This window comes from Triticum aestivum, chromosome 6B, assembly GCF_018294505.1.
Source record: "Triticum aestivum cultivar Chinese Spring chromosome 6B, IWGSC CS RefSeq v2.1, whole genome shotgun sequence".
Classification (NCBI taxonomy): Eukaryota; Viridiplantae; Streptophyta; class Magnoliopsida; order Poales; family Poaceae; genus Triticum; species Triticum aestivum.
In genome coordinates, this window is record NC_057810.1 from 663,577,677 (window position 1) to 663,593,033 (window position 15,357).

Genomic DNA, 15,357 nt, shown 5'->3' on the forward strand with positions numbered 1-15,357 from the left:
AGGAACAGTTGCTAGCGCAGAGTCGTCGATCGACATCCACCCTGGACGGTTCAGACCGGTTCCTACGCTGCTATGTAACTTTCGATCGTACGTAGTACGTGGCCCACCCTCAGCGCGCGCGCGCAGACAAGTCAAAGTCAAGAGTAGTTTTCAAGAGCAACCTCAGCAACGTCGCGGTACGCCACCGGAATACAAGTCGCCGGCCGGGTGGGTGCGCGCGAGGCTGGGCGAGACCCATCCAGGTCGCGTATATATGAGTGAGGACGGCGCCGGCTTGAGCGGGCATCAGTCTTCCCAAGTTGCAAGACCATGGTGCGAGCGCCCTCGCCTTCTTCTCTCCTCTACGCTCTACTGCTCGCCGTGACCGCGCTGGTCGGGCAGTACCCGGCGGGCTCGCTGCGGGCGGCGACGGCGCAGACCATGGTGCCGGTCCGCGTCGGGGTGATCCTGGACTGGTCGACGAAGGTGTTGTCGGCGGTGTCGCTAAGGCGGCGGACCGGCATTCAGATGGCGGTGGAGGATTACTACGCGGCGCACCCGGGGTCGGCCACCAGGGTGGAGCTCCACTTCGCGGACTCCAAAGGGGACGTCATCGGCGCCACTTCCGCCGGTAAGCTCCCTCCCTCCCCCGCCGCACACACCTGTTCCACTTCCACCTAGCTAGCTGCTGCATGCTTCTCTAATCATAAGCTCTTTCGCTCCATGCTGAAATGAATCTTGCTTCTCTAATCAAGCGCGGACGCATTATGTTTTTTTTAGTGGAGCGCGTAGGTAGTTTGTGGTGTAGTATGTGCACGTCGAGCCATCTGTTGTATGATCCGTCCTTACTGTATATGTCAATGCCCATGATAAATACTGAACTGGTGATGCTTGCCTAATATTGGTCCGTAGTATTATTTTACATATACAACACGGATGTTAACATTCATCAATAAAGAAACTAGAAACTGAAGATGACAGTGACCGTGCTAATTTCGGGCTGCCCCATATTGCCAGCTCGTGTTCAAACCAACTACTTTACTGAAAAAACATGCCTAGTTCACTGAATGTGGCGCAACCCACCAGATGGAGAGATTCAGTATGCTAGTACCTTTGAGGCCACGGAGCTGGAGTGCGCTGCGATTCAGGTGCGGGCTCTTCGGTGTTGACAATATCTGGGACGTTGGAGAAATCTGGCATGGCTTGATATTCATGAATCATTCTGGAAATACGGATGATGAATGCACTCATTGTCCTCCTCCTCCTCTAGCAATCCTAGATTTGGGACGCCCTCTGTTGCGATCCGCTGGGAACAGAAGCTGCCCATGAACATGGCAAGACGAAGATTTGAGGATTTGCCGGAGAAAACGCAAGAAAGAAAAAGAGAATCTTGAGAGAGGAGAAACCTTAACCGAGATTCATTGGTGAATCATGAAGAAATCTCGAGATCCAGTCGCGGGGAAGACCACGCCGTGGTTCCTCTGGTCGATGCAGCTGCGTCTGCCTGAGGGATTCGAATTTTGAATTGTGTCCGGCACTCCGGCTTGGGTAGATGGGGCAGCCCAGGTCACGGGGTAGTGGATGGGGACGTAGGCCAGTACACGCTAGGACGAAGGCGTAGGTGCGAGCGCCAGATACGATGTGACTGTATTCGTTTCGTATGGCGCTGAGAAAAATGGAAAACCCATATTCGGGAGGGGTCATGTGGGGCATGCTAGCGCTGATCCACTTGGTGCAGCGACGGTGACTAGCCCTGTGCGTTCGGTTTATTCGGTTTACATGGTTCGGTTTATACGGTTTTTCGGTATGTACGGTATTAATACTTCGGTAAATACGGTATGAAATTAAAATACGGTTCGGTTTCGGTATATACCAAATTATTTCGGTATGGTTTCGGTATATACCATAAAAACCAAAGTTGATGCGAATTTTAAAATGACGTAATAATAATTTGCAAATTTATGACTCAAAACACATTCTATTTTACACAAATAGTATATGACTATATATATAAGTATATATGCATGCATTGATTCATCTGTTGATGGTTATGGACGTGCTTAGCATTTTAAAAAGAGAAAAATGACAATGTTACAAGAAAAATGTTGGTGCTTAGTAGTGAATTTGACTCATGTACAAGAAAAATGACAACTTGTACGGTTGTTCATCTCAAGAAATATAAATTTATCTTTTACTTCGGTTTATTCGGTTAACCATTCGGTTTTTTGGTATATACCATAAAAACCAAAGTTCAAATCGGTATGAAAAGTTCATACCATACCGAAACCAGAAACCATAAAAACAAAAAAATCGGTTCGGTTCGGTTTATTTTCGGTATGGTTTTTCGGTTCGGTTTTAAAACGCACAGAGTGAACGGTGACGATACTGGTTGCGCGCGCAACCAGTTAGGAATGGCCTTATTCGGTGTCCTTGTCGCCATTTTGTCCGGGCAACTGGCTAGCTAGCTCCTCGATCCTCAACACAAGGACGACGATCAATTTTTTATTTATTTTTTTTGCGAAAATGATCAGACCTATTTAAAAGTTCATCTGAAATACAAAGCATCTCAGATATAATAAAAGTTACATTAAGATTACAAGATAATCGAACGATCACCACAATAGAGGCCTGAAATTAACAACCACGACATCTCCATCGAACTATGTTGGAATCCCAACTAATCCAACCCACATGGCATAAAATGCCATTTTTAACCGCTAATGGTGGACTCCGAAGCGTAAATATTCGTTAGTTTTGTCAGGTTTGTCGGGGTCGGGTGCATAGGTGCATGTGCTCTAAGCTTAATTATTGTTGAGAACTCCATGCCATGCACGTCGCCTTCTCGCCCCGTCCATCCGGCTAACAAGTTTAATGATATGACTGAAATCAGTTTTCTGAAATGAGTAAAAACTAATATTCATATAAATGAAGTAGATTCCAGCGTGAAATATGTGAAACTTTTTTGAGATGAAAATATGTGAAACTTGTTATTTAAAAAAAACTTGAAGTTGTTATCTGAGAATGTAAAATTGGTTATTCCAAATTAGTTTTAAGAAATTGATGAAATTATTTTCTTAACTGTGTGAAATCAGACTTCTGAAATATGATATCTATGAATGTGCTCATTTCTATATCCAAAAATGATATTCGTGAAATATATTTCACCAATATCATATTTCAATTTGAAATATAATTCAAAAATATTACTTTTACATGTTGAAATATGCAGCTTCACAACTATCAATTCTTTTTAATGAAATAAGTAGCTTCACTGTAAAATGTAATTGAAAATTCAAAGTAGTCAAAATGTCCAAGATTAGTCTTGTTTTAAAGATCTTTGTTGACCTAAATTCAAATATGTACAACAATTCAAAACGAAAATTTGGTTAAAAGTGACGAGTATGTTCAAAATGTGATAAGAAAAATAAAATGCTTGTCTTTAGTTGGAGAGAGAGAGAGAGAGAGAGTCGTGTGTCCTGGAGCCAGTCGGCAAAATTGACAAATTTGACCTATGGACGAAATCAAATCACAGAATGAACTGTCCGTGAAACTATTTCACGCGACTGACCTTTTTATGTGACGCCCGACACGAAGGCGTCACACTACACTGTGCAACGTCTCACAGATAGGCGCTACACGTCTGGCCAGCGTCGCACCCATGTGATGCAAAAATTACTAAGTCAGTGTGCAGCGCCTGAGAGCTAGGCGCCACACTATACAGTGTAGCGCCTAGCTTCTAGGCGTTGCACTAGTGGTTGCTTTATTTTGTAGTGCAACCACTAGTGCAGCGCCTGAGAGCTAGGCGCCACACTATACAGTGCAACGCCTAGTTCTTAGGCTCTGCACATTGACTTAGCAATTTTTAGACAGTCTGGGGTGCAACGCTGGCCAGGCATGTAGCGCCTATCTATGAGTCGTTGCAGAGTGTAGTGTGGCGCCTTCGTGTCGGGCGTCACACAAAAAGGTCGGCCGCGTGAAATAGTTTCATGAACAGTTTATTCTGTGATTTGATTTCGTCCACAGTTCAAATTTATCAAATTTGCCCAGCCAGTCGTCCCTCTCCTCTCACTTTGTTACCTGACAAAAGACTGCTATTGTGGACCCCCTCAATTTGTATTGCAACGTTTCATGCTAGAAAATGATTAACAGCTTACACATGAAAAGACATCACAAATATCCATGGAACAAACCAAGGATGATGGATGTCTTGCAATTACATACGGCACCGGTGGAAAAATCATTTTCATGCACGTCCAGACTTAATTAGGTTATTTGGACTGGTGTGCGTCTGACTGGCAAGTCTTGGCGGTCTGGTTCTTCACCGCGTGCACGTGCCAGCGCGCGAGTTGGTCAAGCTAGCTACTACTAGTGGCATGTATAGTACTCACGGTGACTACATCAGATCGGGACTGATTGATTTAACCCCAAGTCTTAGGGCTTTTTTCACTACTAGGTGAATGCCTGTGCGTTGCACGGGGCACACATAAGGCAGGGGAATCAATTGGCGTTGGTTTTTTTAGGAGTGGTTTCAATGGAAAACCAACGTGAGGAGGAGGTGAAGAAAAAAAATGAATCACACGGGTGAATATATCAGGTTACCCAAGATTGATCCAAATTTACTACTGCGCTACAAGATTGCAAAGCTTCTTTTGACTATGCAACTCTACTCTCCCCCATTCACAAAATTTATTGCAAGAAATAAAATCTAACATATAATGAAATAATGAACAGAAATTTGAGTGGAATCTGAGATAAGAAGCTAAGTGATAAAGTACATTTGCTTTCACAAAGAACTGAACTACTCATGCAAGAAATAATGCACATGAACTGAACTATCTTGTTTTCATCCGACGTGAGGAATAAGCATGGACTACTCAAGATCCCAAACACCGTCACTAAAGGATAATAGAATATCTTGTTTTGCATCCGACGTCAGGATTAAGCATGGACTTCTCATGATCCAAAACACCGTCACTAAAGGATAATAGAATAATAATCCAAGCTTCTCATGACTGAGCTCTCACACTCTGTTTACCTTGGCAGAGGCGTTTGGTGAATACTTATGTGGCATCACTGTCAATAATGAATTCTTATGCCTGAAATCATCCATGCAAATTATCAAAAAGATACGAAGTGTATATAAATGCAGTGAAGGAAGTTAGATCCTGGAATATCCAGAACTAAATAATAGTACTTAGTAACCTTGTGATCCTTTTACATAGAAAACCTTTCGAAAACACCAGAGGATTTAGAATGGTTACTCCTTTTTCGTCATAGCTTCTAAAAAGAGTTTGAGAAAGAGTTAAAATAGAGAAACCCACTCGGATTTTTTTTCCTCAATTTTCAGAATTGACCAGTGGAAGGGATTTTGGGTTTTTGAAAAGTTTATACTGAAAACCATCATTGGTCTGTCGAAATAACTATTAATGACATGAATCAAGAGGCCACCAAAACTATGAACTATTCAATGCCATTATCAGAAAAGAAATTACATTAGACAGTACATCATAAAAAATGCAGTTGAAGTGGTCCATTTTCCAGATGATCTTTCCTGCATTCCTGCAGTAATACAACATGAACAGTGACTGAAGATTCCAATAAAAAAGGAGAGAAAGTAAATGTGAAAGATCGTGTATGAAAATGTCATGTGGTACTTTTGTTCTTTCGTAAACATGTTTCAAGTTTGTACTGTCAACCATGCCAACGACATTGGAACCTGGTCTGATACTCTGATGTCTCCTCTTACCTACCAAATTCAGCAAGCACAAGTATGAAGAGTGAGTTATCTGTAGAATCAGTACCAGACGGCACCCTAGGGGAGTATAAGACAAACAGGTGAGACTCAAACACACACACACACACACACATCATGTCACAATATTCCTGTACGCTTCAGGGAGAGTCTCAAAGGGAAACAATTATGGGTTAGCCTCCATAAGAACTGTTGCACTTTGGTTAACATGGTATCTCCCAGTTTCTTTTCTCAGCGATGCTTGTAACCGAGTTGTCATTTGTTGCGGGGGATAGTGACATGGGTAGACGAACCTGCAAAGGGCGAGATTGCTCGGAAATTCAAATGGCATCAGCAGCACCTACTCCCAAGTGAAAATAAGCTAGATGTTGATCACGTAGAGGTTGATGCAGGTGACGTCGTCGCCCTACCGCAGTAGCTTCTTGCCGTATCACGAGTTGCCACACCCCACCTCAACGACCTACATGCTGCAGCACAACAAGCAACATATATGTTCAGAAATCAGGAGTCCATCACGAGATTGACCTCAAGAATGGGGGAAGAGGAAGGGGAGCATGAACTGGGAAGGGAAGGGAGAAGAACAGGGCATGGCCGGCTGCCACATCGACTCCATGTCCGCGTGACGATACGAGCCCGACGGCGGCAGCCTCGGGAAGACATGAACTCTCGCCCACGCCCTCCTCGACGCTGCAAAATAGCTCCGTGCGGCAGTGGCGAATCCTTGGGTGTCGCACAATGATGATGGGGAGCGCGCGTCCTCATGTCGTTCGCCAGATCAGGGAGCTTGTGGCGGCGGCCAGATCAGTGGGATAAGGCAGGGGAATCAATTGGCGTCTGTTTTTTAGGAGTGGTTTCCATAAAAAACCAACGTGAGGAGGACGTGAAGAAAAAAAAATCAAGCGCATGGGTGCGGGAGGGCTTGACGAAACTAACGACGTAAGAGGGGAGACGGAACCTTACGGTTCTTTTAGGTAGTAGAGATAGTAGAGATTCAGACCTTATGAGGAAACTTTAGCATAAAATGAACTTCACACAAAATAATTTCATAATCTGATCCTTTTCAGAAACGCCAAAGGCCGTCGCGTTGCTGCACTATATGAAAACACCGAACTGGCTAGCGTTGCTGGTCTGGTCGAGATGCTATGAACTCCAAAGTTTGTTGCGTTGCTGGAAACGCCAAGGGGGTGGGCGTTGCTGTACAAGCATGCAACGCTAAGGGTGGTTGGCGTTTCAACTAGCTTTTCACATTTTTCAATTATTTATGATGTGAAGCAACACTAGCTAGCTCGGTGTTTCCAAATAAAGAAGAAACGCCACGGCTTGTGACGTTATCAAAAGGGTCAGATCGTGAAATAGTTTTATGTGAAGTTCATTTTATGCTAAAGTTTTCTGAAAGGGTCAAAGTAGTGAAAAGAGCCAAGTCTTAGCTAGCTCATGCAGTTGTACATTGGTTTGGCACGCCACGACAACGACAGAGATGCCTCAAACATCATGATCCAAGGTTCAAGTCGTGTGACAGACACCATGTGGGCGGATGTGCATCATCGATCCGGTCACCAGCGTTTGAACGCTCAGTCGTCCAAGTTTTTAATGCTGAAAATCTTTCTACCCTATAGTTGTCATGACTAGTCATCAACTCTTCATCATCATCGATCGGTCAGCAGTGGATACCTTGCTTAGCCACATGCATGCAGTCCAAGGTAGTGCTCTCTTCCTTTCAAAATAATTGGAGTTCTAGAAAAAATTTAAGTCCACTATTTAAAATTCATCAAAATCTGAGGAAATGTCCGTAAAGATCTACATTATAATATATATATAATACATAAAAATATTCATAATGAATTTAATGAAGTAATTTCGGTTTCGCAGATGTTAGTATATTTTTATATAGAGTTCGTTGAATTTAATGAAGTTTGACTTAGGGCAATCCTAAGACTTCAATTATTTTGGAACAGATAGAGTAGCATCCATTTTTTGCTCTTCACTCGATGGGATTATTTTGCGCAAGAACAAATGTTATTATTTTTTTGCATATTTTATAGTTCTTGTTAGGTACATTTTTTTTAAAGCAGGATGTAGCCCCGGCCTCTGCATCTGGATGATGCATGTAGCCATTTTATTAATTATTCATAAAGACCATACAAAGTAATACATCAGTAAGCCTGAAGCCACCATCTAGAGAACAGTTGTTACTAATCCTCCCCCCTTGATGAAGGAGTGCCGAATGTCCGAGCCAAATACCAAACAGACATCGCACCAAAGCCTAACATCTAAAACCGGATGCCCCAACCAGCCACCAGGACTGGATCACACACCAGACCATCGCACTCTCAGAGGCTGCTACCGCCATCTTTCACCGGTCCATCTCTGGAGCAGGAACTGACGCATCGACCTTGCCTGGTCAGCCGTCGACGCCACCACGCCACCAGACAATGCCATCATCCTGCACGTATCCATCCATATGCACCCGTCGCCGAACCTCCACAGCACCATGCCGCCGGGACCCGCCGTCGGCCTTGCGGTAGATGTAGCACCGCTCCTCCTCTTGTCCCCTCCAGTGAGCACGTCCTCCAAAATGATGCCCCCAGGAGGGACAATGACATCGAAGGTGCCATCATCGTACGATTCGGTAGACCCAGATGTAGGGTTTCCCTAGGAGCATCACGAGTGGGGTACCTCGACCTACAACAACGATGCCTCGAGAAGGGAACGACGTCACATACGTCACCATCGTCCGTCATGACCGTAGTCGGCGCGATTTTCATCGGAAGTCCCGCCCCCCCGATTTCACAGCTGATTGGAACTGTACGTAGCCTCGTCGTGAAGACGAAAGCCGTCATCGGCACGCCGGCAGGGAGCCTCTAGCCACCCCTCACCGGTCCCTCCACACGCCACCAGTTGGAAACAACCACGCCGAGGCGGACCTGGACGGGACGCCAGATTCGTGGCTTCTGCTGCCACCCATCTCCAAGCACATACTCCACCGAGGGGAAGAGCACCATACCGGCCACGGATCTGACCGCCACCGCACAGGCAAGGGGCGTCGCCCTACCTGTTGCTCGCGGATCCAACGCCGGAGTCTCCCCTGCCGCTTCCGGGAGATCCCACAGCACACCACCCGCCCTAGCGCTTTGGCGTCGGGCCCGCTGCCATCGGGGACTTGGCCGGAGGCAGGAGAGGAGATGGAAAGGGCCTGGCGGCGCTAGGGTTTGGGTCCCCTGGCATCGCCCAGGGGAGGTGACGCAAGGTGGTGAGCAGGGAATGATGTAACAAAGCTATCACCTTGTTAGGTACATATTTCTACGGTTGTTCTCTTCTTGTTTTTTTAGTGTTAGCTATTATCTTTGTGTTTAAGCTCCTTAACAAAAGAAAAGGGCGACGATAACTGCCACACGTGTGGGCGTTAAGAAGTCTGGCCACACGTTTTATGTGGTGTCTAAAAGGACCAGCCCACACGCCTATGTGTGGGCAAAACAACTAGCACCCACATGTCTCTTTTTTTCCTTGCGGTCTCTGTTACACGCCTACGTGTGGGCAAAATAGATAACTGCCACACGATCTCTCTCAGCCACCTACCTCACGGCCCCGCACGCCCCGCGTGACAGTTAGCACGCGTCCCCGCAGTTGCCATGGTCCGGACCCTCTTCAATGTCTGTTTAACTATAGTTGTCATGTCCCTGAATTACAGTTGCCATGTCGGACAACAACAGTTGCCATGGTTGCTCAACTGCAGTTGCCATCTCAGGTCAAGTGCGAGATGCCATTTTAGGCAACTGCAGCTGTTGCCATGTATGGTCTGGTTTACTATAGTTGCCATGATTTGAAAACTTTAGAGGTTGCCACCTACTAACACTAAGCAGTTACCATGTATGGTCTGGTTTATAACAGTTGCCATGATTTGAAAACCTTAGGAGATGCCACCTACTAACACTAGGCAGTTGCCGTGTAGCGCTACAAAAAGATATACAAAACAACATGTCCGGGTAAAGAGAGAGTTGACATTTGCTTACGAGCACACTGGGGTAGTTGTCATGTACCCTGCAAAACACATGGCAACTGACATGTTCGGGTAAAAAAAAGAGAGAGTTGTCATCTGCTTACAAGCAGAGTGGGGCAGTTGCCATGTACATTGCAAAACGTATGGCAACTGGCATTTTGGGTGTGGGAGAGGAGATGGCGTGTAGGCGAGATGGCAGATGCCCACACACCAGTCCTTGTGCGTGAGTGAAAACTGGCGTGTGGGCGAACTGCTAAACGCCCACACACTGGTCCCTCCGCGTGGTGAAACGGACGTGTGGGCGACCGGATGAATGCCCACACACCAGCTCAGTCCTATGTTGCATCATAAATATACCAAGATTCGTGCACCCACAAAACAAACGCGGATTCATGTGTGTGAGCGAGATGCAAACGCCCACACGTGTGGGCGTTAGTGTTTCCGAAAGAAAATATATGTGGGCTTGTGTGCACCATCGATCGAGTCACTAGCGTTGAACACTCGGTCGTCCAAGTTTTTAATGCTGAAATTTTTTCGACCCTGTTGTCATGCCTTAGTCATCAACTCTTCATCATCATCCATCGGGCATCAGTGCATACCTTTGCTTAGCCACATGCATGCAGTCCAAGCTAGTGCTCCCATCGTTTCAAAATAATTAAAGTTCTAGAATTTTTTAAGTCGACTACTTAAAGTTTAACAAAGTCCGTAGAAATATTCGTAAAGATCTACTCCCTCCGATCCAGAAAAGAGTGGCGTGACTTTAGTTCAAATTTAACCTGAAATTGAATTAAAGCCACGACACCTTTTTGAATGCAGTGGGAGTACAATATAAAAATATATAATACATAAATATTTTTCATAATTAATCTAATAAATTAATTTAGGTTTCGCAGATGTTGGTATATTTTATATAGAGTTGGTCGAACTTAATAAAGATTGATTTAGGACAATCCTAAGACTTCAATTATTTTGGAATGGAGAGAGTAGCATCTATGTTGTCTTGCTCCCCAGTCGACTGGGATTATTTTGCACAATAACAAATGTTATCATTTTTCACATATTTTTACAGTTCTTTTTAAGGGTACATATTTCTATTACAATTGTTATCTTCTTGTTTTTTCTTTAATGCTACTAGTTGTTCTCTTCTTTTTAAGCTCCTAAATAATTAACAAAAGAAAATGTATGTGGTCTTAAAACCCATTTCGTTTTTAGGTGGTTCACAGATCTATCTGATTGTAATTTTTATTATCTCTGATATTTTTTTGGAAATTATTATCTCTGATATTATTTATATTTCATAATTGAAAATAAATAGATTGGATGTTTCTCACGGAAAAAAAAGACCTCATATCATTCCAGAAAAGTGATTCTACCATGCACGGGATATCCAGTGCATGGCTAAACCGTCCATTTGGTTAGAGATGCATTCATGCCATGTACTCATTCTTATATTTAAATCCATCTGACAACTTTATGGAGTAAGGCTACACCAACTAGTTCTCTCTCCTGCACACTAGTACTAGATTTTATTTTGAATCTAAACTTTAAACAACCATATATTTTAAAATAAATAGTCTGTATGAACATGCGTTTTTCTTTCGATGATATCTTCGAAACAAGCTCAATATTTAATATGTTTGGAAAATATGAGTTTACGAAACACAATGAAACATGCATGTATGGAAAATTACATGATGGTTTTCGCGTGGATATATAATAATGTTCTGCTCTTGCGCACATTAGTAAGTTTATTAATAACAACGGGAAATAACTTGTGCAAATTGACAAAAAAACAGGTCTAACAATCATAGTTTCTGTAGTTTCATGAGGTTTTAAAATCCATGTTTCAAAAATGTTCAAATAATATTCATTGTTAGTCTTGTTGAAAAGATCTCGTTGCCAAGAACACAAATATGTAAGGAGAATCAAATTATATGTTTAAAAACTATAACAGTTTCAAATGAGAGATAGCTTAAAATCCATGGATGGATTGAGAAGAGAGAAAGAATCTTTACTAGGGGATAGGGTGGAGCCCGTGTGCTCATAATTAAGTTAATGATGATGCAATGCACGTTATCTCCCGTGCATGGTAGAAAAACCAGTCCCCATATCGTTCCTGTTGTTTGCATGCAGCGCTGGAGCTGATCAAGAACGCGCAGGTGCAGGCCATCATCGGGCCCAAGACGTCGGCGGAGGCAGAGTTCGTCGCCCACCTCGGCAGCCGCGCCCACGTCCCCGTCCTCTCCTACTCCGCCACCTCCCCGTCCCTCTCGCCGGCGCAGACGCCCTACTTCGTGCGCACCGCCGCCAACGACTCCTTCCAGGCCACCCCCGTCGCCTCCGTCCTCGCAAGCTTCAGATGGCGCGCGGTGGCCGTCCTGCACGAGGACTCGCCCTTCGGCGCCGGCATCCTCCCAGCGCTCGCCGACGCACTCCAGAGCGTCGATAGCGCGGCGATCGTGGACCGCGTGGCCGTGCCGAGCAGCGCGGACGAAGATGCGCTTGATGCGCTCCTTTACCGCCTCAAGGCGATGCCGACGCGTGTGTTCGTCGTGCACGCCTCGCACAGCCTCGCCGCGCAGCTCTTCCGGCGAGCCAGCAAGGCCCAGATGATGTCCGACGGCTACGCCTGGGTCGCCACCGACGGCGTAGGCAACTTCGTGGACAGGTTCGACCCCGAGGACCTCGACTCCATGCAGGGCGTCGTCAGCCTCCGTCCTCACGTGGCGTACACGAACCAAGTCAAGAACTTCTCTGCGAGGTTCAGGGCGAGGTTCCGGAGGGAGAACCCGGCCTCCAACGATGACGTCCTCAACGACGCCACTGTGACGGGGCTCTGGTCGTACGACACGGCGTGGGCGATCGCCGCGGCAGCCGAGGCGGCCAGCGTCCCCGGCCCAGCATTTCGGACACCGCAGAATAGCACGGAACGTACAGACCTAGACCAGCTCGGCGTGTCGACCACCGGAGAGGCGCTTCTTAGCGCGATTCTCAACACGACGTTCGACGGGATGGCAGGCAGGTTCAAGCTGGTGGACGGGCAGCTGCGGGTCGCGGCGTACGAGGTCGTGAACATCATCGGGAACGGCGCGGTGACGGTGGGAGTCCGGCATCTCGCGGGACCTTAAAGACGGCAGCGGCAAGGCTGCGCGGCAGCTGAAACCCATCCTTTGGCCGGGCGAGATGTTGTCCCCGCCGAGAGGCTGGACGCCGTCGCAGAACGGGCGGGTGCTCAGGGTCGCCGTGCCGGTGAAGCACGGGTTCAAGCAGTTCGTGGACGTCGTCATCATCTCCGAGAACTCGACGACGCCGAAGATCACCGGGTACTGCATCGACGTGTTCAACGAGGTGATGAAGAACCTGTCCTACCCGGTGAGCTACCAGTACGTGCCGTTCCCCGACAGCCCGGACTCGTACGAGATGCTGGTGGACCAGGTGAGTGGGAAGAAGGCGGACATCGTGGTCGGGGACGTGACGATCACGGCGAGCAGGATGGAGGAGGTGGACTTCACGATGCCGTTCACGGAGTCCGGATGGGCCATGGTGGTGGCGACGGAGCCGGACACGAGCGGCAGCATGTGGATCTTCCTGCAGCCGCTCACCACCAGCCTTTGGCTCGCCAGCCTTGCCTTCTTCTGCTTCACCGGCTTTGTCGTGTGGGTCATCGAGCACTGCGTCAACCCGGAGTTCCGCGGCACGCCGTCGCAGCAGTTCGGCCTCATCTTCTACTTCGCCTTCTCTACCCTCGTCTTCTCACACAGTAATTCATTTACTCCCTCCCTCCGTTTTCTTTGTAGTCTAAATATAAGACTTGATCAAAGTTAAATTATACAAAGTTTGACTAAATTTATATAAAAAAATACAAACATCCACGATACTAAAGCTGTATGGTATGAAAATTCATTCCATGATGCATCTAACAATATTGATTTCATATTGTGATTGTTGATCTTTTTTTTTATATAATAAAGTTAGTCAAACTTTACAAAGTTTGCCTTTAATCAAATTTTATATGCACACTAAAAAGAAAATGGAGGAAGTACTAACCATCTTATCATCTTGATTATTTAATGAAGCATGCATATCGATCTCCTAAAATTAATCAATCTTTGATGTTTTAATTTTCCAGAAGAGAAGCTGGAGAGCAACCTGTCGAGGTTCGTGGTGATCATATGGGTGTTCGTGGTGCTGATCTTGACATCGAGCTACACAGCGAGCCTGACGTCGATGCTGACGGTGCAACAGCTCCGACCGATAGTGACAGACGTGAAGGAGCTCCAGAGGCGCGGTCAGTACGTCGGGTACCAGGAGGGCACCTTCATCAAGCCAAGGCTCAAGAAGATGGGCTTCGACGAGCGAAAGATGAGAAAGTACAGCTCGGAGGAGCAGCATGCCGACGCGCTGTCCAAGGGCTCGGCTAACGGCGGCGTGGACGCGGTGTTTGATGAAATCCCGTACCTGAAGTTGTTCCTGTCGCAGCACTGCGACGGGTACATGCAGGTGGGGCCTGTGTACAAGACAGACGGCTTCGGGTTCGTCTTCCCAAGGGGGTCGCCCATGACAGGGGATGTGTCGCGGGGGATCCTGAACCTGGCTGAAGGGGACACGATGGCGCAGATCGAGAAGGCGTGGTTCGGCGAGCCCGGCACTTGCCAGAATGCGCTGGGCGGCATCGGCAGCGTCGGCGGCTCGTCAAACCTCAGTTTCTGGAGCTTCGGCGGGCTATTCCTCATCACCGGCGTCGTCTCCAGCCTCATGCTGCTGCTCTACCTCGCCATCTTCGCCTACCGTGAGCGCGAGGAGCTCCGGGAGGCCGAGGGGAGGGCTGAGGTTGAGGCCGGCTCCGGGAGCGTGTCGGTGCGGAGGCTGCGCGCGTGGCTGCAGCACTTCGATAGGAAGGACCTCAAGTCACCCACCTTCAAGGTGTGGAACGACGAGTCCGTAAGAAACGGCAGTGACTTTGCGGGTAGGACGCCAAGATGGAATGGCAGCGCTCGTGACGCTAGTATGACGCCGAGGGCCAGTGGGGAGGAACACGCAATGGAAGGGACGACCCCGCTGAGCGTGCACATCAGCTCCGAGATGAACGCCGGCTCTTCGACGGAGAGGACACCAGTGTCGGAGATCAGTGAGTCATTCGAGAAGAGGATCGAGGGGGCAACAACCGCTATATGGAGGTGACAAGGCCAGCGGCCTCTTAGTTGCAGTAGATTCTGCTATGTCCGTTCCTAAATATAAGTATTTTTAGAGGTTGTAATAAGAAGACAATATAGGAAGCAAAATGAGTGAATCTACGTTCGAAAATATATTTTTATATATTTGTATGTAGTCCGTATTAAAATTTCTAAAAAGACTTATAAAAGCGTTAGTGTCTAAACGCTCTTATATTTCCTTACGGAGGGAGTATTTAGAAACGAAGGGGTACTAGTTTTGTAGTAAGATTAGAACACATTTGCATGGGGAGTGGGTTGGATTATAAATGGCTGTCAGGACCCCGACTCCATGCCACATCGATCTAGCATGTAACACCTCATATCACTTTGCGGCCTCACGCACGGTATTCCCACGGGTGTCGCCTTACCTTTGCCCGGGACCGTTTGCGCCTTTTGGCACACGTATATGACAGTGT

General features: G+C 46.8%; 1 pseudogene; it reads left to right on the forward strand.

Annotated features, from left to right (window-relative positions):
* The first annotated feature begins 201 nt into the window (after positions 1-201).
* On the forward strand, positions 202-14,938 carry LOC123134766 (glutamate receptor 2.8-like; annotated as a pseudogene).
* The last annotated feature ends 419 nt before the right edge of the window (positions 14,939-15,357 follow it).